Source organism: Anomaloglossus baeobatrachus, unplaced genomic scaffold (genome assembly GCF_048569485.1).
Source record: "Anomaloglossus baeobatrachus isolate aAnoBae1 unplaced genomic scaffold, aAnoBae1.hap1 Scaffold_3322, whole genome shotgun sequence".
Taxonomy (NCBI): domain Eukaryota; kingdom Metazoa; phylum Chordata; class Amphibia; order Anura; family Aromobatidae; genus Anomaloglossus; species Anomaloglossus baeobatrachus.
In genome coordinates this window covers 58169-84900 of record NW_027442703.1, presented here as the reverse complement: position 1 = coordinate 84900, position 26732 = coordinate 58169, and the positions used below count along the sequence as shown (strand labels likewise).

The following is a 26732-nucleotide window of genomic DNA, read 5'->3' as shown; positions in this document are numbered from 1 at the left end:
ATCTAGATAAGACAGAGAACTGCAGCACGGGGACATAGCCGAGTTGGTCAGGTTGAGTGGTGATGAGTTTGCTATTTGGATGAATAAAGAAAGTCAAAAGTGTGAAAGATAAAAAACAAAAGGAGGAAGTGTGAAAAGTGAATGGGCCAAATTGAGGTGCATATGAAGACGTATGCTTTCTTCCAATTCATTAAATCGGGCTAATATGAATCAGGTGAATTGAGTTCTGCTTTTGGAAACTGGGTTAAGAAGGGGTGCACCGTTCCTGGAGGTACTGCAATACCAGGTCAATGCGTGGAGTGGACAGAGCAAGCTCTTTTTCCATCTCCCTGTTCTAAAAATCCATTTAATATATGGTCCCCAGATAGGGGACGTATCAGATATTAAACTGATAAGAACAGATACTACACTTGATCTTAGCCAAAAGGCCGAGAAGCGATAACCAGAATTGGTTTGGGCCTCGAGTGGCACCCTGGCCTATGCCGGACACATCTTAGGGAGAGAGAGCGAGAGGGAGACAAACCCACGCCTACACAAGACATTTTGTCACCCAAGCCAACCCTTGAAAAGGCTGCTTTGCAGAGCCAAAACAAGAAGAATGGTGCGTTTTGCAGCCGCCGCCCACTGCAATGAATCTGAATAACTCCTCCTTTAGGGCGCAAGCAACTCCCCTCCCCCTTGCAGTCTTTCCAATTCACGATACAAAAAGACGGACAGGACAGGTTGCCTGACTTTCCGTCACTGCCACCCTTTGCCATCCTTACCCGTAGAAAGCCCTTTCATCATCCCCAAACCCTAATCTTTTCCCTTTCCTTCCCAGCCCCCAAACCCTGCCCTCTGTACCTTTCTCACCACCCGCTTCCCTTCTCCTGTCATCCCCCTACCACCCGGGAAAAAAAGAGATTGCCCCCTCCTTCCACTAGCCCACCCTCCCACCCAAAGAACAACTTCTTCTGCGCAGCTTGTTTTCTAGGCAGCAGCGCTATTGTGATGTCATCGGGGGGCATTGTGACAAGCCGCCAGTGTTCCGTCTCTTCATGTTGTGCACAGTTCAAACGGAAAATACATCAACAGGCAGACTACAGAAAAGCTTACTATCAAAGGTTAGAGGGGGGCTTTCTCAGAGGGCTTTTTACAGTTTTTCTATTCCCAATTAGCCGTTTAAGTGTACTTATTGAAAGTAGTAATTCTTTCATAGGCCGCCCTTTCTTAGTATTTGACGTTCCTTATATTGCGGTATGAGGCTTCGCAGTAGGTTGCAAACATTCATCACCCATGACTGTCCCCAATTGAGCTCAGAAGCTCAATGTCTATCATGACCTCTCTTTTAGAATGTCCAAGAGCAAGCAAACTATTCCTCCAGGAGAGGGCGCCAACAGACTACTAAAGAGATCATCATTACTCAAAGAAAACCCCAAAAACCAATGCATGATAGGAATAAACAGGTAACTTTCTTTGGAGTGGAAGCGGAGAGATCGCACCAGATGCCAATTCTAGATGTTATCACACCTGTGGTCACTGCAGCAGCAGGTGAATCCACTTTGTCCAAAAGGGATCTATTCCATTCAATTGCAAATGATCTAGATAAGACAGAGAACTGCAGCACGGGGACATAGCCGAGTTGGTCAGGTTGAGTGGTGATGAGTTTGCTATTTGGATGAATAAAGAAAGTCAAAAGTGTGAAAGATAAAAAACAAAAGGAGGAAGTGTGAAAAGTGAATGGGCCAAATTGAGGTGCATATGAAGACGTATGCTTTCTTCCAATTCATTAAATCGGGCTAATATGAATCAGGTGAATTGAGTTCTGCTTTTGGAAACTGGGTTAAGAAGGGGTGCACCGTTCCTGGAGGTACTGCAATACCAGGTCAATGCGTGGAGTGGACAGAGCAAGCTCTTTTTCCATCTCCCTGTTCTAAAAATCCATTTAATATATGGTCCCCAGATAGGGGACGTATCAGATATTAAACTGATAAGAACAGATACTACACTTGATCTTAGCCAAAAGGCCGAGAAGCGATAACCAGAATTGGTTTGGGCCTCGAGTGGCACCCTGGCCTATGCCGGACACATCTTAGGGAGAGAGAGCGAGAGGGAGACAAACCCACGCCTACACAAGACATTTTGTCACCCAAGCCAACCCTTGAAAAGGCTGCTTTGCAGAGCCAAAACAAGAAGAATGGTGCGTTTTGCAGCCGCCGCCCACTGCAATGAATCTGAATAACTCCTCCTTTAGGGCGCAAGCAACTCCCCTCCCCCTTGCAGTCTTTCCAATTCACGATACAAAAAGACGGACAGGACAGGTTGCCTGACTTTCCGTCACTGCCACCCTTTGCCATCCTTACCCGTAGAAAGCCCTTTCATCATCCCCAAACCCTAATCTTTTCCCTTTCCTTCCCAGCCCCCAAACCCTGCCCTCTGTACCTTTCTCACCACCCGCTTCCCTTCTCCTGTCATCCCCCTACCACCCGGGAAAAAAAGAGATTGCCCCCTCCTTCCACTAGCCCACCCTCCCACCCAAAGAACAACTTCTTCTGCGCAGCTTGTTTTCTAGGCAGCAGCGCTATTGTGATGTCATCGGGGGGCATTGTGACAAGCCGCCAGTGTTCCGTCTCTTCATGTTGTGCACAGTTCAAACGGAAAATACATCAACAGGCAGACTACAGAAAAGCTTACTATCAAAGGTTAGAGGGGGGCTTTCTCAGAGGGCTTTTTACAGTTTTTCTATTCCCAATTAGCCGTTTAAGTGTACTTATTGAAAGTAGTAATTCTTTCATAGGCCGCCCTTTCTTAGTATTTGACGTTCCTTATATTGCGGTATGAGGCTTCGCAGTAGGTTGCAAACATTCATCACCCATGACTGTCCCCAATTGAGCTCAGAAGCTCAATGTCTATCATGACCTCTCTTTTAGAATGTCCAAGAGCAAGCAAACTATTCCTCCAGGAGAGGGCGCCAACAGACTACTAAAGAGATCATCATTACTCAAAGAAAACCCCAAAAACCAATGCATGATAGGAATAAACAGGTAACTTTCTTTGGAGTGGAAGCGGAGAGATCGCACCAGATGCCAATTCTAGATGTTATCACACCTGTGGTCACTGCAGCAGCAGGTGAATCCACTTTGTCCAAAAGGGATCTATTCCATTCAATTGCAAATGATCTAGATAAGACAGAGAACTGCAGCACGGGGACATAGCCGAGTTGGTCAGGTTGAGTGGTGATGAGTTTGCTATTTGGATGAATAAAGAAAGTCAAAAGTGTGAAAGATAAAAAACAAAAGGAGGAAGTGTGAAAAGTGAATGGGCCAAATTGAGGTGCATATGAAGACGTATGCTTTCTTCCAATTCATTAAATCGGGCTAATATGAATCAGGTGAATTGAGTTCTGCTTTTGGAAACTGGGTTAAGAAGGGGTGCACCGTTCCTGGAGGTACTGCAATACCAGGTCAATGCGTGGAGTGGACAGAGCAAGCTCTTTTTCCATCTCCCTGTTCTAAAAATCCATTTAATATATGGTCCCCAGATAGGGGACGTATCAGATATTAAACTGATAAGAACAGATACTACACTTGATCTTAGCCAAAAGGCCGAGAAGCGATAACCAGAATTGGTTTGGGCCTCGAGTGGCACCCTGGCCTATGCCGGACACATCTTAGGGAGAGAGAGCGAGAGGGAGACAAACCCACGCCTACACAAGACATTTTGTCACCCAAGCCAACCCTTGAAAAGGCTGCTTTGCAGAGCCAAAACAAGAAGAATGGTGCGTTTTGCAGCCGCCGCCCACTGCAATGAATCTGAATAACTCCTCCTTTAGGGCGCAAGCAACTCCCCTCCCCCTTGCAGTCTTTCCAATTCACGATACAAAAAGACGGACAGGACAGGTTGCCTGACTTTCCGTCACTGCCACCCTTTGCCATCCTTACCCGTAGAAAGCCCTTTCATCATCCCCAAACCCTAATCTTTTCCCTTTCCTTCCCAGCCCCCAAACCCTGCCCTCTGTACCTTTCTCACCACCCGCTTCCCTTCTCCTGTCATCCCCCTACCACCCGGGAAAAAAAGAGATTGCCCCCTCCTTCCACTAGCCCACCCTCCCACCCAAAGAACAACTTCTTCTGCGCAGCTTGTTTTCTAGGCAGCAGCGCTATTGTGATGTCATCGGGGGGCATTGTGACAAGCCGCCAGTGTTCCGTCTCTTCATGTTGTGCACAGTTCAAACGGAAAATACATCAACAGGCAGACTACAGAAAAGCTTACTATCAAAGGTTAGAGGGGGGCTTTCTCAGAGGGCTTTTTACAGTTTTTCTATTCCCAATTAGCCGTTTAAGTGTACTTATTGAAAGTAGTAATTCTTTCATAGGCCGCCCTTTCTTAGTATTTGACGTTCCTTATATTGCGGTATGAGGCTTCGCAGTAGGTTGCAAACATTCATCACCCATGACTGTCCCCAATTGAGCTCAGAAGCTCAATGTCTATCATGACCTCTCTTTTAGAATGTCCAAGAGCAAGCAAACTATTCCTCCAGGAGAGGGCGCCAACAGACTACTAAAGAGATCATCATTACTCAAAGAAAACCCCAAAAACCAATGCATGATAGGAATAAACAGGTAACTTTCTTTGGAGTGGAAGCGGAGAGATCGCACCAGATGCCAATTCTAGATGTTATCACACCTGTGGTCACTGCAGCAGCAGGTGAATCCACTTTGTCCAAAAGGGATCTATTCCATTCAATTGCAAATGATCTAGATAAGACAGAGAACTGCAGCACGGGGACATAGCCGAGTTGGTCAGGTTGAGTGGTGATGAGTTTGCTATTTGGATGAATAAAGAAAGTCAAAAGTGTGAAAGATAAAAAACAAAAGGAGGAAGTGTGAAAAGTGAATGGGCCAAATTGAGGTGCATATGAAGACGTATGCTTTCTTCCAATTCATTAAATCGGGCTAATATGAATCAGGTGAATTGAGTTCTGCTTTTGGAAACTGGGTTAAGAAGGGGTGCACCGTTCCTGGAGGTACTGCAATACCAGGTCAATGCGTGGAGTGGACAGAGCAAGCTCTTTTTCCATCTCCCTGTTCTAAAAATCCATTTAATATATGGTCCCCAGATAGGGGACGTATCAGATATTAAACTGATAAGAACAGATACTACACTTGATCTTAGCCAAAAGGCCGAGAAGCGATAACCAGAATTGGTTTGGGCCTCGAGTGGCACCCTGGCCTATGCCGGACACATCTTAGGGAGAGAGAGCGAGAGGGAGACAAACCCACGCCTACACAAGACATTTTGTCACCCAAGCCAACCCTTGAAAAGGCTGCTTTGCAGAGCCAAAACAAGAAGAATGGTGCGTTTTGCAGCCGCCGCCCACTGCAATGAATCTGAATAACTCCTCCTTTAGGGCGCAAGCAACTCCCCTCCCCCTTGCAGTCTTTCCAATTCACGATACAAAAAGACGGACAGGACAGGTTGCCTGACTTTCCGTCACTGCCACCCTTTGCCATCCTTACCCGTAGAAAGCCCTTTCATCATCCCCAAACCCTAATCTTTTCCCTTTCCTTCCCAGCCCCCAAACCCTGCCCTCTGTACCTTTCTCACCACCCGCTTCCCTTCTCCTGTCATCCCCCTACCACCCGGGAAAAAAAGAGATTGCCCCCTCCTTCCACTAGCCCACCCTCCCACCCAAAGAACAACTTCTTCTGCGCAGCTTGTTTTCTAGGCAGCAGCGCTATTGTGATGTCATCGGGGGGCATTGTGACAAGCCGCCAGTGTTCCGTCTCTTCATGTTGTGCACAGTTCAAACGGAAAATACATCAACAGGCAGACTACAGAAAAGCTTACTATCAAAGGTTAGAGGGGGGCTTTCTCAGAGGGCTTTTTACAGTTTTTCTATTCCCAATTAGCCGTTTAAGTGTACTTATTGAAAGTAGTAATTCTTTCATAGGCCGCCCTTTCTTAGTATTTGACGTTCCTTATATTGCGGTATGAGGCTTCGCAGTAGGTTGCAAACATTCATCACCCATGACTGTCCCCAATTGAGCTCAGAAGCTCAATGTCTATCATGACCTCTCTTTTAGAATGTCCAAGAGCAAGCAAACTATTCCTCCAGGAGAGGGCGCCAACAGACTACTAAAGAGATCATCATTACTCAAAGAAAACCCCAAAAACCAATGCATGATAGGAATAAACAGGTAACTTTCTTTGGAGTGGAAGCGGAGAGATCGCACCAGATGCCAATTCTAGATGTTATCACACCTGTGGTCACTGCAGCAGCAGGTGAATCCACTTTGTCCAAAAGGGATCTATTCCATTCAATTGCAAATGATCTAGATAAGACAGAGAACTGCAGCACGGGGACATAGCCGAGTTGGTCAGGTTGAGTGGTGATGAGTTTGCTATTTGGATGAATAAAGAAAGTCAAAAGTGTGAAAGATAAAAAACAAAAGGAGGAAGTGTGAAAAGTGAATGGGCCAAATTGAGGTGCATATGAAGACGTATGCTTTCTTCCAATTCATTAAATCGGGCTAATATGAATCAGGTGAATTGAGTTCTGCTTTTGGAAACTGGGTTAAGAAGGGGTGCACCGTTCCTGGAGGTACTGCAATACCAGGTCAATGCGTGGAGTGGACAGAGCAAGCTCTTTTTCCATCTCCCTGTTCTAAAAATCCATTTAATATATGGTCCCCAGATAGGGGACGTATCAGATATTAAACTGATAAGAACAGATTTTTTTGATTTAATGAAGCTTTCCAAAGCACCACAAAAAATGCATGACCGAAGTCACACCAAAAACAGTGCAAAGGCTAGGATTCGTGTGGACCCCACCGTGAGGAGAGGGTCCCCAAAAATCAACCCCGTCCCTCCGAGCCAGAAGGCCACAGCAAGGGTCAGGGATCTTCGGTGCTCCCCCAAGCCGAAGCCTGGTTGAGCCTTGTCGTTGCTCCCAGCGTCCACCCAGGCATCTTACCCAAGTGGAGTAGAGAGCTACTAGTTGTTGGTTTCGCAGCCGAAACTGCCCGGACCGTCAACCGGTGTTGGTTTCTCAGCCCAAGGCTAACCGGACCTCCAACCGGGTGTTGGTTTCTCAGCCGAAGCTGACCCAGACCTCCAACCGGGTGTTGGTTTCTCAGCCGAAGCTGACCCAGACCTCCAACCGGGTGTTAGTTTCTCAGCCCAAAGCTGACCAGACCTCCGACCGGGATTATAAAAATTTCCCTTCCTAGCCAGAAGGCCGGGATAGGGTAATATGCTCAAAAAGTATGAAAAGGCAAGGTACGGTGTGCTACAGAGCCCAAGGCTTGCCGGGGTCCCAAGCCAGCAAGCTCAGACTCACTCCAGGGTCGTCAGTCCTGGGGCACGTTGTACCATAGCCCCCCACCCTTACTCAGTCTAATAGCCTCGATCCTGGTAGGGCCATGTTTTCCTCTAGATGAATATACTATCCACCCAGAGTACTAGCAAGCGCAACCTTCCAGTGTGCATTGTATCATTGTACTAAGGTGGCCTGGAGCTTAAACCACCTCTTCGAACAACACTACACTTGATCTTAGCCAAAAGGCCGAGAAGCGATAACCAGAATTGGTTTGGGCCTCGAGTGGCACCCTGGCCTATGCCGGACACATCTTAGGGAGAGAGAGCGAGAGGGAGACAAACCCACGCCTACACAAGACATTTTGTCACCCAAGCCAACCCTTGAAAAGGCTGCTTTGCAGAGCCAAAACAAGAAGAATGGTGCGTTTTGCAGCCGCCGCCCACTGCAATGAATCTGAATAACTCCTCCTTTAGGGCGCAAGCAACTCCCCTCCCCCTTGCAGTCTTTCCAATTCACGATACAAAAAGACGGACAGGACAGGTTGCCTGACTTTCCGTCACTGCCACCCTTTGCCATCCTTACCCGTAGAAAGCCCTTTCATCATCCCCAAACCCTAATCTTTTCCCTTTCCTTCCCAGCCCCCAAACCCTGCCCTCTGTACCTTTCTCACCACCCGCTTCCCTTCTCCTGTCATCCCCCTACCACCCGGGAAAAAAAGAGATTGCCCCCTCCTTCCACTAGCCCACCCTCCCACCCAAAGAACAACTTCTTCTGCGCAGCTTGTTTTCTAGGCAGCAGCGCTATTGTGATGTCATCGGGGGGCATTGTGACAAGCCGCCAGTGTTCCGTCTCTTCATGTTGTGCACAGTTCAAACGGAAAATACATCAACAGGCAGACTACAGAAAAGCTTACTATCAAAGGTTAGAGGGGGGCTTTCTCAGAGGGCTTTTTACAGTTTTTCTATTCCCAATTAGCCGTTTAAGTGTACTTATTGAAAGTAGTAATTCTTTCATAGGCCGCCCTTTCTTAGTATTTGACGTTCCTTATATTGCGGTATGAGGCTTCGCAGTAGGTTGCAAACATTCATCACCCATGACTGTCCCCAATTGAGCTCAGAAGCTCAATGTCTATCATGACCTCTCTTTTAGAATGTCCAAGAGCAAGCAAACTATTCCTCCAGGAGAGGGCGCCAACAGACTACTAAAGAGATCATCATTACTCAAAGAAAACCCCAAAAACCAATGCATGATAGGAATAAACAGGTAACTTTCTTTGGAGTGGAAGCGGAGAGATCGCACCAGATGCCAATTCTAGATGTTATCACACCTGTGGTCACTGCAGCAGCAGGTGAATCCACTTTGTCCAAAAGGGATCTATTCCATTCAATTGCAAATGATCTAGATAAGACAGAGAACTGCAGCACGGGGACATAGCCGAGTTGGTCAGGTTGAGTGGTGATGAGTTTGCTATTTGGATGAATAAAGAAAGTCAAAAGTGTGAAAGATAAAAAACAAAAGGAGGAAGTGTGAAAAGTGAATGGGCCAAATTGAGGTGCATATGAAGACGTATGCTTTCTTCCAATTCATTAAATCGGGCTAATATGAATCAGGTGAATTGAGTTCTGCTTTTGGAAACTGGGTTAAGAAGGGGTGCACCGTTCCTGGAGGTACTGCAATACCAGGTCAATGCGTGGAGTGGACAGAGCAAGCTCTTTTTCCATCTCCCTGTTCTAAAAATCCATTTAATATATGGTCCCCAGATAGGGGACGTATCAGATATTAAACTGATAAGAACAGATACTACACTTGATCTTAGCCAAAAGGCCGAGAAGCGATAACCAGAATTGGTTTGGGCCTCGAGTGGCACCCTGGCCTATGCCGGACACATCTTAGGGAGAGAGAGCGAGAGGGAGACAAACCCACGCCTACACAAGACATTTTGTCACCCAAGCCAACCCTTGAAAAGGCTGCTTTGCAGAGCCAAAACAAGAAGAATGGTGCGTTTTGCAGCCGCCGCCCACTGCAATGAATCTGAATAACTCCTCCTTTAGGGCGCAAGCAACTCCCCTCCCCCTTGCAGTCTTTCCAATTCACGATACAAAAAGACGGACAGGACAGGTTGCCTGACTTTCCGTCACTGCCACCCTTTGCCATCCTTACCCGTAGAAAGCCCTTTCATCATCCCCAAACCCTAATCTTTTCCCTTTCCTTCCCAGCCCCCAAACCCTGCCCTCTGTACCTTTCTCACCACCCGCTTCCCTTCTCCTGTCATCCCCCTACCACCCGGGAAAAAAAGAGATTGCCCCCTCCTTCCACTAGCCCACCCTCCCACCCAAAGAACAACTTCTTCTGCGCAGCTTGTTTTCTAGGCAGCAGCGCTATTGTGATGTCATCGGGGGGCATTGTGACAAGCCGCCAGTGTTCCGTCTCTTCATGTTGTGCACAGTTCAAACGGAAAATACATCAACAGGCAGACTACAGAAAAGCTTACTATCAAAGGTTAGAGGGGGGCTTTCTCAGAGGGCTTTTTACAGTTTTTCTATTCCCAATTAGCCGTTTAAGTGTACTTATTGAAAGTAGTAATTCTTTCATAGGCCGCCCTTTCTTAGTATTTGACGTTCCTTATATTGCGGTATGAGGCTTCGCAGTAGGTTGCAAACATTCATCACCCATGACTGTCCCCAATTGAGCTCAGAAGCTCAATGTCTATCATGACCTCTCTTTTAGAATGTCCAAGAGCAAGCAAACTATTCCTCCAGGAGAGGGCGCCAACAGACTACTAAAGAGATCATCATTACTCAAAGAAAACCCCAAAAACCAATGCATGATAGGAATAAACAGGTAACTTTCTTTGGAGTGGAAGCGGAGAGATCGCACCAGATGCCAATTCTAGATGTTATCACACCTGTGGTCACTGCAGCAGCAGGTGAATCCACTTTGTCCAAAAGGGATCTATTCCATTCAATTGCAAATGATCTAGATAAGACAGAGAACTGCAGCACGGGGACATAGCCGAGTTGGTCAGGTTGAGTGGTGATGAGTTTGCTATTTGGATGAATAAAGAAAGTCAAAAGTGTGAAAGATAAAAAACAAAAGGAGGAAGTGTGAAAAGTGAATGGGCCAAATTGAGGTGCATATGAAGACGTATGCTTTCTTCCAATTCATTAAATCGGGCTAATATGAATCAGGTGAATTGAGTTCTGCTTTTGGAAACTGGGTTAAGAAGGGGTGCACCGTTCCTGGAGGTACTGCAATACCAGGTCAATGCGTGGAGTGGACAGAGCAAGCTCTTTTTCCATCTCCCTGTTCTAAAAATCCATTTAATATATGGTCCCCAGATAGGGGACGTATCAGATATTAAACTGATAAGAACAGATACTACACTTGATCTTAGCCAAAAGGCCGAGAAGCGATAACCAGAATTGGTTTGGGCCTCGAGTGGCACCCTGGCCTATGCCGGACACATCTTAGGGAGAGAGAGCGAGAGGGAGACAAACCCACGCCTACACAAGACATTTTGTCACCCAAGCCAACCCTTGAAAAGGCTGCTTTGCAGAGCCAAAACAAGAAGAATGGTGCGTTTTGCAGCCGCCGCCCACTGCAATGAATCTGAATAACTCCTCCTTTAGGGCGCAAGCAACTCCCCTCCCCCTTGCAGTCTTTCCAATTCACGATACAAAAAGACGGACAGGACAGGTTGCCTGACTTTCCGTCACTGCCACCCTTTGCCATCCTTACCCGTAGAAAGCCCTTTCATCATCCCCAAACCCTAATCTTTTCCCTTTCCTTCCCAGCCCCCAAACCCTGCCCTCTGTACCTTTCTCACCACCCGCTTCCCTTCTCCTGTCATCCCCCTACCACCCGGGAAAAAAAGAGATTGCCCCCTCCTTCCACTAGCCCACCCTCCCACCCAAAGAACAACTTCTTCTGCGCAGCTTGTTTTCTAGGCAGCAGCGCTATTGTGATGTCATCGGGGGGCATTGTGACAAGCCGCCAGTGTTCCGTCTCTTCATGTTGTGCACAGTTCAAACGGAAAATACATCAACAGGCAGACTACAGAAAAGCTTACTATCAAAGGTTAGAGGGGGGCTTTCTCAGAGGGCTTTTTACAGTTTTTCTATTCCCAATTAGCCGTTTAAGTGTACTTATTGAAAGTAGTAATTCTTTCATAGGCCGCCCTTTCTTAGTATTTGACGTTCCTTATATTGCGGTATGAGGCTTCGCAGTAGGTTGCAAACATTCATCACCCATGACTGTCCCCAATTGAGCTCAGAAGCTCAATGTCTATCATGACCTCTCTTTTAGAATGTCCAAGAGCAAGCAAACTATTCCTCCAGGAGAGGGCGCCAACAGACTACTAAAGAGATCATCATTACTCAAAGAAAACCCCAAAAACCAATGCATGATAGGAATAAACAGGTAACTTTCTTTGGAGTGGAAGCGGAGAGATCGCACCAGATGCCAATTCTAGATGTTATCACACCTGTGGTCACTGCAGCAGCAGGTGAATCCACTTTGTCCAAAAGGGATCTATTCCATTCAATTGCAAATGATCTAGATAAGACAGAGAACTGCAGCACGGGGACATAGCCGAGTTGGTCAGGTTGAGTGGTGATGAGTTTGCTATTTGGATGAATAAAGAAAGTCAAAAGTGTGAAAGATAAAAAACAAAAGGAGGAAGTGTGAAAAGTGAATGGGCCAAATTGAGGTGCATATGAAGACGTATGCTTTCTTCCAATTCATTAAATCGGGCTAATATGAATCAGGTGAATTGAGTTCTGCTTTTGGAAACTGGGTTAAGAAGGGGTGCACCGTTCCTGGAGGTACTGCAATACCAGGTCAATGCGTGGAGTGGACAGAGCAAGCTCTTTTTCCATCTCCCTGTTCTAAAAATCCATTTAATATATGGTCCCCAGATAGGGGACGTATCAGATATTAAACTGATAAGAACAGATTTTTGTTTTTTTTTTTTTTTTTGAAGGATGAGTTTGAAAATAATAAAGTGACCGCCTCTCGTTGCCCAGGTAACCGTCCGTCACAAGAGGGCTATGACATCCTACGATGCACACTCCCCCAAGGCCAGCAGTTGTGCAATACCCTGGCACCTTTCAGCACCAACCAAGGTAGTACCCTCCCAAACTACACTTGATCTTAGCCAAAAGGCCGAGAAGCGATAACCAGAATTGGTTTGGGCCTCGAGTGGCACCCTGGCCTATGCCGGACACATCTTAGGGAGAGAGAGCGAGAGGGAGACAAACCCACGCCTACACAAGACATTTTGTCACCCAAGCCAACCCTTGAAAAGGCTGCTTTGCAGAGCCAAAACAAGAAGAATGGTGCGTTTTGCAGCCGCCGCCCACTGCAATGAATCTGAATAACTCCTCCTTTAGGGCGCAAGCAACTCCCCTCCCCCTTGCAGTCTTTCCAATTCACGATACAAAAAGACGGACAGGACAGGTTGCCTGACTTTCCGTCACTGCCACCCTTTGCCATCCTTACCCGTAGAAAGCCCTTTCATCATCCCCAAACCCTAATCTTTTCCCTTTCCTTCCCAGCCCCCAAACCCTGCCCTCTGTACCTTTCTCACCACCCGCTTCCCTTCTCCTGTCATCCCCCTACCACCCGGGAAAAAAAGAGATTGCCCCCTCCTTCCACTAGCCCACCCTCCCACCCAAAGAACAACTTCTTCTGCGCAGCTTGTTTTCTAGGCAGCAGCGCTATTGTGATGTCATCGGGGGGCATTGTGACAAGCCGCCAGTGTTCCGTCTCTTCATGTTGTGCACAGTTCAAACGGAAAATACATCAACAGGCAGACTACAGAAAAGCTTACTATCAAAGGTTAGAGGGGGGCTTTCTCAGAGGGCTTTTTACAGTTTTTCTATTCCCAATTAGCCGTTTAAGTGTACTTATTGAAAGTAGTAATTCTTTCATAGGCCGCCCTTTCTTAGTATTTGACGTTCCTTATATTGCGGTATGAGGCTTCGCAGTAGGTTGCAAACATTCATCACCCATGACTGTCCCCAATTGAGCTCAGAAGCTCAATGTCTATCATGACCTCTCTTTTAGAATGTCCAAGAGCAAGCAAACTATTCCTCCAGGAGAGGGCGCCAACAGACTACTAAAGAGATCATCATTACTCAAAGAAAACCCCAAAAACCAATGCATGATAGGAATAAACAGGTAACTTTCTTTGGAGTGGAAGCGGAGAGATCGCACCAGATGCCAATTCTAGATGTTATCACACCTGTGGTCACTGCAGCAGCAGGTGAATCCACTTTGTCCAAAAGGGATCTATTCCATTCAATTGCAAATGATCTAGATAAGACAGAGAACTGCAGCACGGGGACATAGCCGAGTTGGTCAGGTTGAGTGGTGATGAGTTTGCTATTTGGATGAATAAAGAAAGTCAAAAGTGTGAAAGATAAAAAACAAAAGGAGGAAGTGTGAAAAGTGAATGGGCCAAATTGAGGTGCATATGAAGACGTATGCTTTCTTCCAATTCATTAAATCGGGCTAATATGAATCAGGTGAATTGAGTTCTGCTTTTGGAAACTGGGTTAAGAAGGGGTGCACCGTTCCTGGAGGTACTGCAATACCAGGTCAATGCGTGGAGTGGACAGAGCAAGCTCTTTTTCCATCTCCCTGTTCTAAAAATCCATTTAATATATGGTCCCCAGATAGGGGACGTATCAGATATTAAACTGATAAGAACAGATACTACACTTGATCTTAGCCAAAAGGCCGAGAAGCGATAACCAGAATTGGTTTGGGCCTCGAGTGGCACCCTGGCCTATGCCGGACACATCTTAGGGAGAGAGAGCGAGAGGGAGACAAACCCACGCCTACACAAGACATTTTGTCACCCAAGCCAACCCTTGAAAAGGCTGCTTTGCAGAGCCAAAACAAGAAGAATGGTGCGTTTTGCAGCCGCCGCCCACTGCAATGAATCTGAATAACTCCTCCTTTAGGGCGCAAGCAACTCCCCTCCCCCTTGCAGTCTTTCCAATTCACGATACAAAAAGACGGACAGGACAGGTTGCCTGACTTTCCGTCACTGCCACCCTTTGCCATCCTTACCCGTAGAAAGCCCTTTCATCATCCCCAAACCCTAATCTTTTCCCTTTCCTTCCCAGCCCCCAAACCCTGCCCTCTGTACCTTTCTCACCACCCGCTTCCCTTCTCCTGTCATCCCCCTACCACCCGGGAAAAAAAGAGATTGCCCCCTCCTTCCACTAGCCCACCCTCCCACCCAAAGAACAACTTCTTCTGCGCAGCTTGTTTTCTAGGCAGCAGCGCTATTGTGATGTCATCGGGGGGCATTGTGACAAGCCGCCAGTGTTCCGTCTCTTCATGTTGTGCACAGTTCAAACGGAAAATACATCAACAGGCAGACTACAGAAAAGCTTACTATCAAAGGTTAGAGGGGGGCTTTCTCAGAGGGCTTTTTACAGTTTTTCTATTCCCAATTAGCCGTTTAAGTGTACTTATTGAAAGTAGTAATTCTTTCATAGGCCGCCCTTTCTTAGTATTTGACGTTCCTTATATTGCGGTATGAGGCTTCGCAGTAGGTTGCAAACATTCATCACCCATGACTGTCCCCAATTGAGCTCAGAAGCTCAATGTCTATCATGACCTCTCTTTTAGAATGTCCAAGAGCAAGCAAACTATTCCTCCAGGAGAGGGCGCCAACAGACTACTAAAGAGATCATCATTACTCAAAGAAAACCCCAAAAACCAATGCATGATAGGAATAAACAGGTAACTTTCTTTGGAGTGGAAGCGGAGAGATCGCACCAGATGCCAATTCTAGATGTTATCACACCTGTGGTCACTGCAGCAGCAGGTGAATCCACTTTGTCCAAAAGGGATCTATTCCATTCAATTGCAAATGATCTAGATAAGACAGAGAACTGCAGCACGGGGACATAGCCGAGTTGGTCAGGTTGAGTGGTGATGAGTTTGCTATTTGGATGAATAAAGAAAGTCAAAAGTGTGAAAGATAAAAAACAAAAGGAGGAAGTGTGAAAAGTGAATGGGCCAAATTGAGGTGCATATGAAGACGTATGCTTTCTTCCAATTCATTAAATCGGGCTAATATGAATCAGGTGAATTGAGTTCTGCTTTTGGAAACTGGGTTAAGAAGGGGTGCACCGTTCCTGGAGGTACTGCAATACCAGGTCAATGCGTGGAGTGGACAGAGCAAGCTCTTTTTCCATCTCCCTGTTCTAAAAATCCATTTAATATATGGTCCCCAGATAGGGGACGTATCAGATATTAAACTGATAAGAACAGATACTACACTTGATCTTAGCCAAAAGGCCGAGAAGCGATAACCAGAATTGGTTTGGGCCTCGAGTGGCACCCTGGCCTATGCCGGACACATCTTAGGGAGAGAGAGCGAGAGGGAGACAAACCCACGCCTACACAAGACATTTTGTCACCCAAGCCAACCCTTGAAAAGGCTGCTTTGCAGAGCCAAAACAAGAAGAATGGTGCGTTTTGCAGCCGCCGCCCACTGCAATGAATCTGAATAACTCCTCCTTTAGGGCGCAAGCAACTCCCCTCCCCCTTGCAGTCTTTCCAATTCACGATACAAAAAGACGGACAGGACAGGTTGCCTGACTTTCCGTCACTGCCACCCTTTGCCATCCTTACCCGTAGAAAGCCCTTTCATCATCCCCAAACCCTAATCTTTTCCCTTTCCTTCCCAGCCCCCAAACCCTGCCCTCTGTACCTTTCTCACCACCCGCTTCCCTTCTCCTGTCATCCCCCTACCACCCGGGAAAAAAAGAGATTGCCCCCTCCTTCCACTAGCCCACCCTCCCACCCAAAGAACAACTTCTTCTGCGCAGCTTGTTTTCTAGGCAGCAGCGCTATTGTGATGTCATCGGGGGGCATTGTGACAAGCCGCCAGTGTTCCGTCTCTTCATGTTGTGCACAGTTCAAACGGAAAATACATCAACAGGCAGACTACAGAAAAGCTTACTATCAAAGGTTAGAGGGGGGCTTTCTCAGAGGGCTTTTTACAGTTTTTCTATTCCCAATTAGCCGTTTAAGTGTACTTATTGAAAGTAGTAATTCTTTCATAGGCCGCCCTTTCTTAGTATTTGACGTTCCTTATATTGCGGTATGAGGCTTCGCAGTAGGTTGCAAACATTCATCACCCATGACTGTCCCCAATTGAGCTCAGAAGCTCAATGTCTATCATGACCTCTCTTTTAGAATGTCCAAGAGCAAGCAAACTATTCCTCCAGGAGAGGGCGCCAACAGACTACTAAAGAGATCATCATTACTCAAAGAAAACCCCAAAAACCAATGCATGATAGGAATAAACAGGTAACTTTCTTTGGAGTGGAAGCGGAGAGATCGCACCAGATGCCAATTCTAGATGTTATCACACCTGTGGTCACTGCAGCAGCAGGTGAATCCACTTTGTCCAAAAGGGATCTATTCCATTCAATTGCAAATGATCTAGATAAGACAGAGAACTGCAGCACGGGGACATAGCCGAGTTGGTCAGGTTGAGTGGTGATGAGTTTGCTATTTGGATGAATAAAGAAAGTCAAAAGTGTGAAAGATAAAAAACAAAAGGAGGAAGTGTGAAAAGTGAATGGGCCAAATTGAGGTGCATATGAAGACGTATGCTTTCTTCCAATTCATTAAATCGGGCTAATATGAATCAGGTGAATTGAGTTCTGCTTTTGGAAACTGGGTTAAGAAGGGGTGCACCGTTCCTGGAGGTACTGCAATACCAGGTCAATGCGTGGAGTGGACAGAGCAAGCTCTTTTTCCATCTCCCTGTTCTAAAAATCCATTTAATATATGGTCCCCAGATAGGGGACGTATCAGATATTAAACTGATAAGAACAGATACTACACTTGATCTTAGCCAAAAGGCCGAGAAGCGATAACCAGAATTGGTTTGGGCCTCGAGTGGCACCCTGGCCTATGCCGGACACATCTTAGGGAGAGAGAGCGAGAGGGAGACAAACCCACGCCTACACAAGACATTTTGTCACCCAAGCCAACCCTTGAAAAGGCTGCTTTGCAGAGCCAAAACAAGAAGAATGGTGCGTTTTGCAGCCGCCGCCCACTGCAATGAATCTGAATAACTCCTCCTTTAGGGCGCAAGCAACTCCCCTCCCCCTTGCAGTCTTTCCAATTCACGATACAAAAAGACGGACAGGACAGGTTGCCTGACTTTCCGTCACTGCCACCCTTTGCCATCCTTACCCGTAGAAAGCCCTTTCATCATCCCCAAACCCTAATCTTTTCCCTTTCCTTCCCAGCCCCCAAACCCTGCCCTCTGTACCTTTCTCACCACCCGCTTCCCTTCTCCTGTCATCCCCCTACCACCCGGGAAAAAAAGAGATTGCCCCCTCCTTCCACTAGCCCACCCTCCCACCCAAAGAACAACTTCTTCTGCGCAGCTTGTTTTCTAGGCAGCAGCGCTATTGTGATGTCATCGGGGGGCATTGTGACAAGCCGCCAGTGTTCCGTCTCTTCATGTTGTGCACAGTTCAAACGGAAAATACATCAACAGGCAGACTACAGAAAAGCTTACTATCAAAGGTTAGAGGGGGGCTTTCTCAGAGGGCTTTTTACAGTTTTTCTATTCCCAATTAGCCGTTTAAGTGTACTTATTGAAAGTAGTAATTCTTTCATAGGCCGCCCTTTCTTAGTATTTGACGTTCCTTATATTGCGGTATGAGGCTTCGCAGTAGGTTGCAAACATTCATCACCCATGACTGTCCCCAATTGAGCTCAGAAGCTCAATGTCTATCATGACCTCTCTTTTAGAATGTCCAAGAGCAAGCAAACTATTCCTCCAGGAGAGGGCGCCAACAGACTACTAAAGAGATCATCATTACTCAAAGAAAACCCCAAAAACCAATGCATGATAGGAATAAACAGGTAACTTTCTTTGGAGTGGAAGCGGAGAGATCGCACCAGATGCCAATTCTAGATGTTATCACACCTGTGGTCACTGCAGCAGCAGGTGAATCCACTTTGTCCAAAAGGGATCTATTCCATTCAATTGCAAATGATCTAGATAAGACAGAGAACTGCAGCACGGGGACATAGCCGAGTTGGTCAGGTTGAGTGGTGATGAGTTTGCTATTTGGATGAATAAAGAAAGTCAAAAGTGTGAAAGATAAAAAACAAAAGGAGGAAGTGTGAAAAGTGAATGGGCCAAATTGAGGTGCATATGAAGACGTATGCTTTCTTCCAATTCATTAAATCGGGCTAATATGAATCAGGTGAATTGAGTTCTGCTTTTGGAAACTGGGTTAAGAAGGGGTGCACCGTTCCTGGAGGTACTGCAATACCAGGTCAATGCGTGGAGTGGACAGAGCAAGCTCTTTTTCCATCTCCCTGTTCTAAAAATCCATTTAATATATGGTCCCCAGATAGGGGACGTATCAGATATTAAACTGATAAGAACAGATACTACACTTGATCTTAGCCAAAAGGCCGAGAAGCGATAACCAGAATTGGTTTGGGCCTCGAGTGGCACCCTGGCCTATGCCGGACACATCTTAGGGAGAGAGAGCGAGAGGGAGACAAACCCACGCCTACACAAGACATTTTGTCACCCAAGCCAACCCTTGAAAAGGCTGCTTTGCAGAGCCAAAACAAGAAGAATGGTGCGTTTTGCAGCCGCCGCCCACTGCAATGAATCTGAATAACTCCTCCTTTAGGGCGCAAGCAACTCCCCTCCCCCTTGCAGTCTTTCCAATTCACGATACAAAAAGACGGACAGGACAGGTTGCCTGACTTTCCGTCACTGCCACCCTTTGCCATCCTTACCCGTAGAAAGCCCTTTCATCATCCCCAAACCCTAATCTTTTCCCTTTCCTTCCCAGCCCCCAAACCCTGCCCTCTGTACCTTTCTCACCACCCGCTTCCCTTCTCCTGTCATCCCCCTACCACCCGGGAAAAAAAGAGATTGCCCCCTCCTTCCACTAGCCCACCCTCCCACCCAAAGAACAACTTCTTCTGCGCAGCTTGTTTTCTAGGCAGCAGCGCTATTGTGATGTCATCGGGGGGCATTGTGACAAGCCGCCAGTGTTCCGTCTCTTCATGTTGTGCACAGTTCAAACGGAAAATACATCAACAGGCAGACTACAGAAAAGCTTACTATCAAAGGTTAGAGGGGGGCTTTCTCAGAGGGCTTTTTACAGTTTTTCTATTCCCAATTAGCCGTTTAAGTGTACTTATTGAAAGTAGTAATTCTTTCATAGGCCGCCCTTTCTTAGTATTTGACGTTCCTTATATTGCGGTATGAGGCTTCGCAGTAGGTTGCAAACATTCATCACCCATGACTGTCCCCAATTGAGCTCAGAAGCTCAATGTCTATCATGACCTCTCTTTTAGAATGTCCAAGAGCAAGCAAACTATTCCTCCAGGAGAGGGCGCCAACAGACTACTAAAGAGATCATCATTACTCAAAGAAAACCCCAAAAACCAATGCATGATAGGAATAAACAGGTAACTTTCTTTGGAGTGGAAGCGGAGAGATCGCACCAGATGCCAATTCTAGATGTTATCACACCTGTGGTCACTGCAGCAGCAGGTGAATCCACTTTGTCCAAAAGGGATCTATTCCATTCAATTGCAAATGATCTAGATAAGACAGAGAACTGCAGCACGGGGACATAGCCGAGTTGGTCAGGTTGAGTGGTGATGAGTTTGCTATTTGGATGAATAAAGAAAGTCAAAAGTGTGAAAGATAAAAAACAAAAGGAGGAAGTGTGAAAAGTGAATGGGCCAAATTGAGGTGCATATGAAGACGTATGCTTTCTTCCAATTCATTAAATCGGGCTAATATGAATCAGGTGAATTGAGTTCTGCTTTTGGAAACTGGGTTAAGAAGGGGTGCACCGTTCCTGGAGGTACTGCAATACCAGGTCAATGCGTGGAGTGGACAGAGCAAGCTCTTTTTCCATCTCCCTGTTCTAAAAATCCATTTAATATATGGTCCCCAGATAGGGGACGTATCAGATATTAAACTGATAAGAACAGATACTACACTTGATCTTAGCCAAAAGGCCGAGAAGCGATAACCAGAATTGGTTTGGGCCTCGAGTGGCACCCTGGCCTATGCCGGACACATCTTAGGGAGAGAGAGCGAGAGGGAGACAAACCCACGCCTACACAAGACATTTTGTCACCCAAGCCAACCCTTGAAAAGGCTGCTTTGCAGAGCCAAAACAAGAAGAATGGTGCGTTTTGCAGCCGCCGCCCACTGCAATGAATCTGAATAACTCCTCCTTTAGGGCGCAAGCAACTCCCCTCCCCCTTGCAGTCTTTCCAATTCACGATACAAAAAGACGGACAGGACAGGTTGCCTGACTTTCCGTCACTGCCACCCTTTGCCATCCTTACCCGTAGAAAGCCCTTTCATCATCCCCAAACCCTAATCTTTTCCCTTTCCTTCCCAGCCCCCAAACCCTGCCCTCTGTACCTTTCTCACCACCCGCTTCCCTTCTCCTGTCATCCCCCTACCACCCGGGAAAAAAAGAGATTGCCCCCTCCTTCCACTAGCCCACCCTCCCACCCAAAGAACAACTTCTTCTGCGCAGCTTGTTTTCTAGGCAGCAGCGCTATTGTGATGTCATCGGGGGGCATTGTGACAAGCCGCCAGTGTTCCGTCTCTTCATGTTGTGCACAGTTCAAACGGAAAATACATCAACAGGCAGACTACAGAAAAGCTTACTATCAAAGGTTAGAGGGGGGCTTTCTCAGAGGGCTTTTTACAGTTTTTCTATTCCCAATTAGCCGTTTAAGTGTACTTATTGAAAGTAGTAATTCTTTCATAGGCCGCCCTTTCTTAGTATTTGACGTTCCTTATATTGCGGTATGAGGCTTCGCAGTAGGTTGCAAACATTCATCACCCATGACTGTCCCCAATTGAGCTCAGAAGCTCAATGTCTATCATGACCTCTCTTTTAGAATGTCCAAGAGCAAGCAAACTATTCCTCCAGGAGAGGGCGCCAACAGACTACTAAAGAGATCATCATTACTCAAAGAAAACCCCAAAAACCAATGCATGATAGGAATAAACAGGTAACTTTCTTTGGAGTGGAAGCGGAGAGATCGCACCAGATGCCAATTCTAGATGTTATCACACCTGTGGTCACTGCAGCAGCAGGTGAATCCACTTTGTCCAAAAGGGATCTATTCCATTCAATTGCAAATGATCTAGATAAGACAGAGAACTGCAGCACGGGGACATAGCCGAGTTGGTCAGGTTGAGTGGTGATGAGTTTGCTATTTGGATGAATAAAGAAAGTCAAAAGTGTGAAAGATAAAAAACAAAAGGAGGAAGTGTGAAAAGTGAATGGGCCAAATTGAGGTGCATATGAAGACGTATGCTTTCTTCCAATTCATTAAATCGGGCTAATATGAATCAGGTGAATTGAGTTCTGCTTTTGGAAACTGGGTTAAGAAGGGGTGCACCATTCCTGGAGGTACTGCAATACCAGGTCAATGCGTGGAGTGGACAGAGCAAGCTCTTTTTCCATCTCCCTGTTCTAAAAATCCATTTAATATATGGTCCCCAGATAGGGGACGTATCAGATATTAAACTGATAAGAACAGATACTACACTTGATCTTAGCCAAAAGGCCGAGAAGCGATAACCAGAATTGGTTTGGGCCTCGAGTGGCACCCTGGCCTATGCCGGACACATCTTAGGGAGAGAGAGCGAGAGGGAGACAAACCCACGCCTACACAAGACATTTTGTCACCCAAGCCAACCCTTGAAAAGGCTGCTTTGCAGAGCCAAAACAAGAAGAATGGTGCGTTTTGCAGCCGCCGCCCACTGCAATGAATCTGAATAACTCCTCCTTTAGGGCGCAAGCAACTCCCCTCCCCCTTGCAGTCTTTCCAATTCACGATACAAAAAGACGGACAGGACAGGTTGCCTGACTTTCCGTCACTGCCACCCTTTGCCATCCTTACCCGTAGAAAGCCCTTTCATCATCCCCAAACCCTAATCTTTTCCCTTTCCTTCCCAGCCCCCAAACCCTGCCCTCTGTACCTTTCTCACCACCCGCTTCCCTTCTCCTGTCATCCCCCTACCACCCGGGAAAAAAAGAGATTGCCCCCTCCTTCCACTAGCCCACCCTCCCACCCAAAGAACAACTTCTTCTGCGCAGCTTGTTTTCTAGGCAGCAGCGCTATTGTGATGTCATCGGGGGGCATTGTGACAAGCCGCCAGTGTTCCGTCTCTTCATGTTGTGCACAGTTCAAACGGAAAATACATCAACAGGCAGACTACAGAAAAGCTTACTATCAAAGGTTAGAGGGGGGCTTTCTCAGAGGGCTTTTTACAGTTTTTCTATTCCCAATTAGCCGTTTAAGTGTACTTATTGAAAGTAGTAATTCTTTCATAGGCCGCCCTTTCTTAGTATTTGACGTTCCTTATATTGCGGTATGAGGCTTCGCAGTAGGTTGCAAACATTCATCACCCATGACTGTCCCCAATTGAGCTCAGAAGCTCAATGTCTATCATGACCTCTCTTTTAGAATGTCCAAGAGCAAGCAAACTATTCCTCCAGGAGAGGACGCCAACAGACTACTAAAGAGATCATCATTACTCAAAGAAAACCCCAAAAACCAATGCATGATAGGAATAAACAGGTAACTTTCTTTGGAGTGGAAGCGGAGAGATCGCACCAGATGCCAATTCTAGATGTTATCACACCTGTGGTCACTGCAGCAGCAGGTGAATCCACTTTGTCCAAAAGGGATCTATTCCATTCAATTGCAAATGATCTAGATAAGACAGAGAACTGCAGCACGGGGACATAGCCGAGTTGGTCAGGTTGAGTGGTGATGAGTTTGCTATTTGGATGAATAAAGAAAGTCAAAAGTGTGAAAGATAAAAAACAAAAGGAGGAAGTGTGAAAAGTGAATGGGCCAAATTGAGGTGCATATGAAGACGTATGCTTTCTTCCAATTCATTAAATCGGGCTAATATGAATCAGGTGAATTGAGTTCTGCTTTTGGAAACTGGGTTAAGAAGGGGTGCACCGTTCCTGGAGGTACTGCAATACCAGGTCAATGCGTGGAGTGGACAGAGCAAGCTCTTTTTCCATCTCCCTGTTCTAAAAATCCATTTAATATATGGTCCCCAGATAGGGGACGTATCAGATATTAAACTGATAAGAACAGATACTACACTTGATCTTAGCCAAAAGGCCGAGAAGCGATAACCAGAATTGGTTTGGGCCTCGAGTGGCACCCTGGCCTATGCCGGACACATCTTAGGGAGAGAGAGCGAGAGGGAGACAAACCCACGCCTACACAAGACATTTTGTCACCCAAGCCAACCCTTGAAAAGGCTGCTTTGCAGAGCCAAAACAAGAAGAATGGTGCGTTTTGCAGCCGCCGCCCACTGCAATGAATCTGAATAACTCCTCCTTTAGGGCGCAAGCAACTCCCCTCCCCCTTGCAGTCTTTCCAATTCACGATACAAAAAGACGGACAGGACAGGTTGCCTGACTTTCCGTCACTGCCACCCTTTGCCATCCTTACCCGTAGAAAGCCCTTTCATCATCCCCAAACCCTAATCTTTTCCCTTTCCTTCCCAGCCCCCAAACCCTGCCCTCTGTACCTTTCTCACCACCCGCTTCCCTTCTCCTGTCATCCCCCTACCACCCGGGAAAAAAAGAGATTGCCCCCTCCTTCCACTAGCCCACCCTCCCACCCAAAGAACAACTTCTTCTGCGCAGCTTGTTTTCTAGGCAGCAGCGCTATTGTGATGTCATCGGGGGGCATTGTGACAAGCCGCCAGTGTTCCGTCTCTTCATGTTGTGCACAGTTCAAACGGAAAATACATCAACAGGCAGACTACAGAAAAGCTTACTATCAAAGGTTAGAGGGGGGCTTTCTCAGAGGGCTTTTTACAGTTTTTCTATTCCCAATTAGCCGTTTAAGTGTACTTATTGAAAGTAGTAATTCTTTCATAGGCCGCCCTTTCTTAGTATTTGACGTTCCTTATATTGCGGTATGAGGCTTCGCAGTAGGTTGCAAACATTCATCACCCATGACTGTCCCCAATTGAGCTCAGAAGCTCAATGTCTATCATGACCTCTCTTTTAGAATGTCCAAGAGCAAGCAAACTATTCCTCCAGGAGAGGGCGCCAACAGACTACTAAAGAGATCATCATTACTCAAAGAAAACCCCAAAAACCAATGCATGATAGGAATAAACAGGTAACTTTCTTTGGAGTGGAAGCGGAGAGATCGCACCAGATGCCAATTCTAGATGTTATCACACCTGTGGTCACTGCAGCAGCAGGTGAATCCACTTTGTCCAAAAGGGATCTATTCCATTCAATTGCAAATGATCTAGATAAGACAGAGAACTGCAGCACGGGGACATAGCCGAGTTGGTCAGGTTGAGTGGTGATGAGTTTGCTATTTGGATGAATAAAGAAAGTCAAAAGTGTGAAAGATAAAAAACAAAAGGAGGAAGTGTGAAAAGTAAATGGGCCAAATTGAGGTGCATATGAAGACGTATGCTTTCTTCCAATTCATTAAATCGGGCTAATATGAATCAGGTGAATTGAGTTCTGCTTTTGGAAACTGGGTTAAGAAGGGGTGCACCGTTCCTGGAGGTACTGCAATACCAGGTCAATGCGTGGAGTGGACAGAGCAAGCTCTTTTTCCATCTCCCTGTTCTAAAAATCCATTTAATATATGGTCCCCAGATAGGGGACGTATCAGATATTAAACTGATAAGAACAGATACTACACTTGATCTTAGCCAAAAGGCCGAGAAGCGATAACCAGAATTGGTTTGGGCCTCGAGTGGCACCCTGGCCTATGCCGGACACATCTTAGGGAGAGAGAGCGAGAGGGAGACAAACCCACGCCTACACAAGACATTTTGTCACCCAAGCCAACCCTTGAAAAGGCTGCTTTGCAGAGCCAAAACAAGAAGAATGGTGCGTTTTGCAGCCGCCGCCCACTGCAATGAATCTGAATAACTCCTCCTTTAGGGCGCAAGCAACTCCCCTCCCCCTTGCAGTCTTTCCAATTCACGATACAAAAAGACGGACAGGACAGGTTGCCTGACTTTCCGTCACTGCCACCCTTTGCCATCCTTACCCGTAGAAAGCCCTTTCATCATCCCCAAACCCTAATCTTTTCCCTTTCCTTCCCAGCCCCCAAACCCTGCCCTCTGTACCTTTCTCACCACCCGCTTCCCTTCTCCTGTCATCCCCCTACCACCCGGGAAAAAAAGAGATTGCCCCCTCCTTCCACTAGCCCACCCTCCCACCCAAAGAACAACTTCTTCTGCGCAGCTTGTTTTCTAGGCAGCAGCGCTATTGTGATGTCATCGGGGGGCATTGTGACAAGCCGCCAGTGTTCCGTCTCTTCATGTTGTGCACAGTTCAAACGGAAAATACATCAACAGGCAGACTACAGAAAAGCTTACTATCAAAGGTTAGAGGGGGGCTTTCTCAGAGGGCTTTTTACAGTTTTTCTATTCCCAATTAGCCGTTTAAGTGTACTTATTGAAAGTAGTAATTCTTTCATAGGCCGCCCTTTCTTAGTATTTGACGTTCCTTATATTGCGGTATGAGGCTTCGCAGTAGGTTGCAAACATTCATCACCCATGACTGTCCCCAATTGAGCTCAGAAGCTCAATGTCTATCATGACCTCTCTTTTAGAATGTCCAAGAGCAAGCAAACTATTCCTCCAGGAGAGGGCGCCAACAGACTACTAAAGAGATCATCATTACTCAAAGAAAACCCCAAAAACCAATGCATGATAGGAATAAACAGGTAACTTTCTTTGGAGTGGAAGCGGAGAGATCGCACCAGATGCCAATTCTAGATGTTATCACACCTGTGGTCACTGCAGCAGCAGGTGAATCCACTTTGTCCAAAAGGGATCTATTCCATTCAATTGCAAATGATCTAGATAAGACAGAGAACTGCAGCACGGGGACATAGCCGAGTTGGTCAGGTTGAGTGGTGATGAGTTTGCTATTTGGATGAATAAAGAAAGTCAAAAGTGTGAAAGATAAAAAACAAAAGGAGGAAGTGTGAAAAGTGAATGGGCCAAATTGAGGTGCATATGAAGACGTATGCTTTCTTCCAATTCATTAAATCGGGCTAATATGAATCAGGTGAATTGAGTTCTGCTTTTGGAAACTGGGTTAAGAAGGGGTGCACCGTTCCTGGAGGTACTGCAATACCAGGTCAATGCGTGGAGTGGACAGAGCAAGCTCTTTTTCCATCTCCCTGTTCTAAAAATCCATTTAATATATGGTCCCCAGATAGGGGACGTATCAGATATTAAACTGATAAGAACAGATACTACACTTGATCTTAGCCAAAAGGCCGAGAAGCGATAACCAGAATTGGTTTGGGCCTCGAGTGGCACCCTGGCCTATGCCGGACACATCTT

General features: G+C 46.5%; 17 non-coding genes across 17 annotated transcripts; all 17 read right to left on the bottom strand.

The window, feature by feature from the left end:
• Nucleotides 1-249: 249 nt before the first annotated feature.
• On the bottom strand, nucleotides 250-440 carry LOC142270846 (U2 spliceosomal RNA). Its single transcript, XR_012736060.1, has one exon. It is a non-coding gene; the product is annotated as a U2 spliceosomal RNA (small nuclear RNA).
• A 1387-nt stretch (nucleotides 441-1827) lies between these two features.
• LOC142270845 (U2 spliceosomal RNA) lies at nucleotides 1828-2018 on the bottom strand. The gene has a single exon (XR_012736059.1). It is a non-coding gene; the product is annotated as a U2 spliceosomal RNA (small nuclear RNA).
• Nucleotides 2019-3405: 1387 nt separating this feature from the next.
• LOC142270844 (U2 spliceosomal RNA) lies at nucleotides 3406-3596 on the bottom strand. Its single transcript, XR_012736058.1, has one exon. It is a non-coding gene; the product is annotated as a U2 spliceosomal RNA (small nuclear RNA).
• A 1387-nt stretch (nucleotides 3597-4983) lies between these two features.
• Nucleotides 4984-5174, bottom strand: LOC142270843 (U2 spliceosomal RNA). The gene has a single exon (XR_012736057.1). It is a non-coding gene; the product is annotated as a U2 spliceosomal RNA (small nuclear RNA).
• Nucleotides 5175-6561: 1387 nt separating this feature from the next.
• On the bottom strand, nucleotides 6562-6760 carry LOC142270852 (U2 spliceosomal RNA). Its single transcript, XR_012736065.1, has one exon. It is a non-coding gene; the product is annotated as a U2 spliceosomal RNA (small nuclear RNA).
• A 2185-nt stretch (nucleotides 6761-8945) lies between these two features.
• On the bottom strand, nucleotides 8946-9136 carry LOC142270841 (U2 spliceosomal RNA). Its single transcript, XR_012736056.1, has one exon. It is a non-coding gene; the product is annotated as a U2 spliceosomal RNA (small nuclear RNA).
• A 1387-nt stretch (nucleotides 9137-10523) lies between these two features.
• LOC142270840 (U2 spliceosomal RNA) lies at nucleotides 10524-10714 on the bottom strand. The gene has a single exon (XR_012736055.1). It is a non-coding gene; the product is annotated as a U2 spliceosomal RNA (small nuclear RNA).
• Nucleotides 10715-12101: 1387 nt separating this feature from the next.
• On the bottom strand, nucleotides 12102-12299 carry LOC142270797 (U2 spliceosomal RNA). Its single transcript, XR_012736019.1, has one exon. It is a non-coding gene; the product is annotated as a U2 spliceosomal RNA (small nuclear RNA).
• A 1563-nt stretch (nucleotides 12300-13862) lies between these two features.
• Nucleotides 13863-14053, bottom strand: LOC142270839 (U2 spliceosomal RNA). The gene has a single exon (XR_012736054.1). It is a non-coding gene; the product is annotated as a U2 spliceosomal RNA (small nuclear RNA).
• A 1387-nt stretch (nucleotides 14054-15440) lies between these two features.
• LOC142270838 (U2 spliceosomal RNA) lies at nucleotides 15441-15631 on the bottom strand. Its single transcript, XR_012736053.1, has one exon. It is a non-coding gene; the product is annotated as a U2 spliceosomal RNA (small nuclear RNA).
• A 1387-nt stretch (nucleotides 15632-17018) lies between these two features.
• Nucleotides 17019-17209, bottom strand: LOC142270836 (U2 spliceosomal RNA). The gene has a single exon (XR_012736051.1). It is a non-coding gene; the product is annotated as a U2 spliceosomal RNA (small nuclear RNA).
• A 1387-nt stretch (nucleotides 17210-18596) lies between these two features.
• On the bottom strand, nucleotides 18597-18787 carry LOC142270835 (U2 spliceosomal RNA). Its single transcript, XR_012736050.1, has one exon. It is a non-coding gene; the product is annotated as a U2 spliceosomal RNA (small nuclear RNA).
• Nucleotides 18788-20174: 1387 nt separating this feature from the next.
• Nucleotides 20175-20365, bottom strand: LOC142270834 (U2 spliceosomal RNA). The gene has a single exon (XR_012736049.1). It is a non-coding gene; the product is annotated as a U2 spliceosomal RNA (small nuclear RNA).
• Nucleotides 20366-21752: 1387 nt separating this feature from the next.
• LOC142270847 (U2 spliceosomal RNA) lies at nucleotides 21753-21943 on the bottom strand. Its single transcript, XR_012736061.1, has one exon. It is a non-coding gene; the product is annotated as a U2 spliceosomal RNA (small nuclear RNA).
• Nucleotides 21944-23330: 1387 nt separating this feature from the next.
• Nucleotides 23331-23521, bottom strand: LOC142270833 (U2 spliceosomal RNA). The gene has a single exon (XR_012736048.1). It is a non-coding gene; the product is annotated as a U2 spliceosomal RNA (small nuclear RNA).
• Nucleotides 23522-24908: 1387 nt separating this feature from the next.
• LOC142270832 (U2 spliceosomal RNA) lies at nucleotides 24909-25099 on the bottom strand. The gene has a single exon (XR_012736047.1). It is a non-coding gene; the product is annotated as a U2 spliceosomal RNA (small nuclear RNA).
• A 1387-nt stretch (nucleotides 25100-26486) lies between these two features.
• LOC142270830 (U2 spliceosomal RNA) lies at nucleotides 26487-26677 on the bottom strand. The gene has a single exon (XR_012736046.1). It is a non-coding gene; the product is annotated as a U2 spliceosomal RNA (small nuclear RNA).
• Nucleotides 26678-26732: the final 55 nt, after the last annotated feature.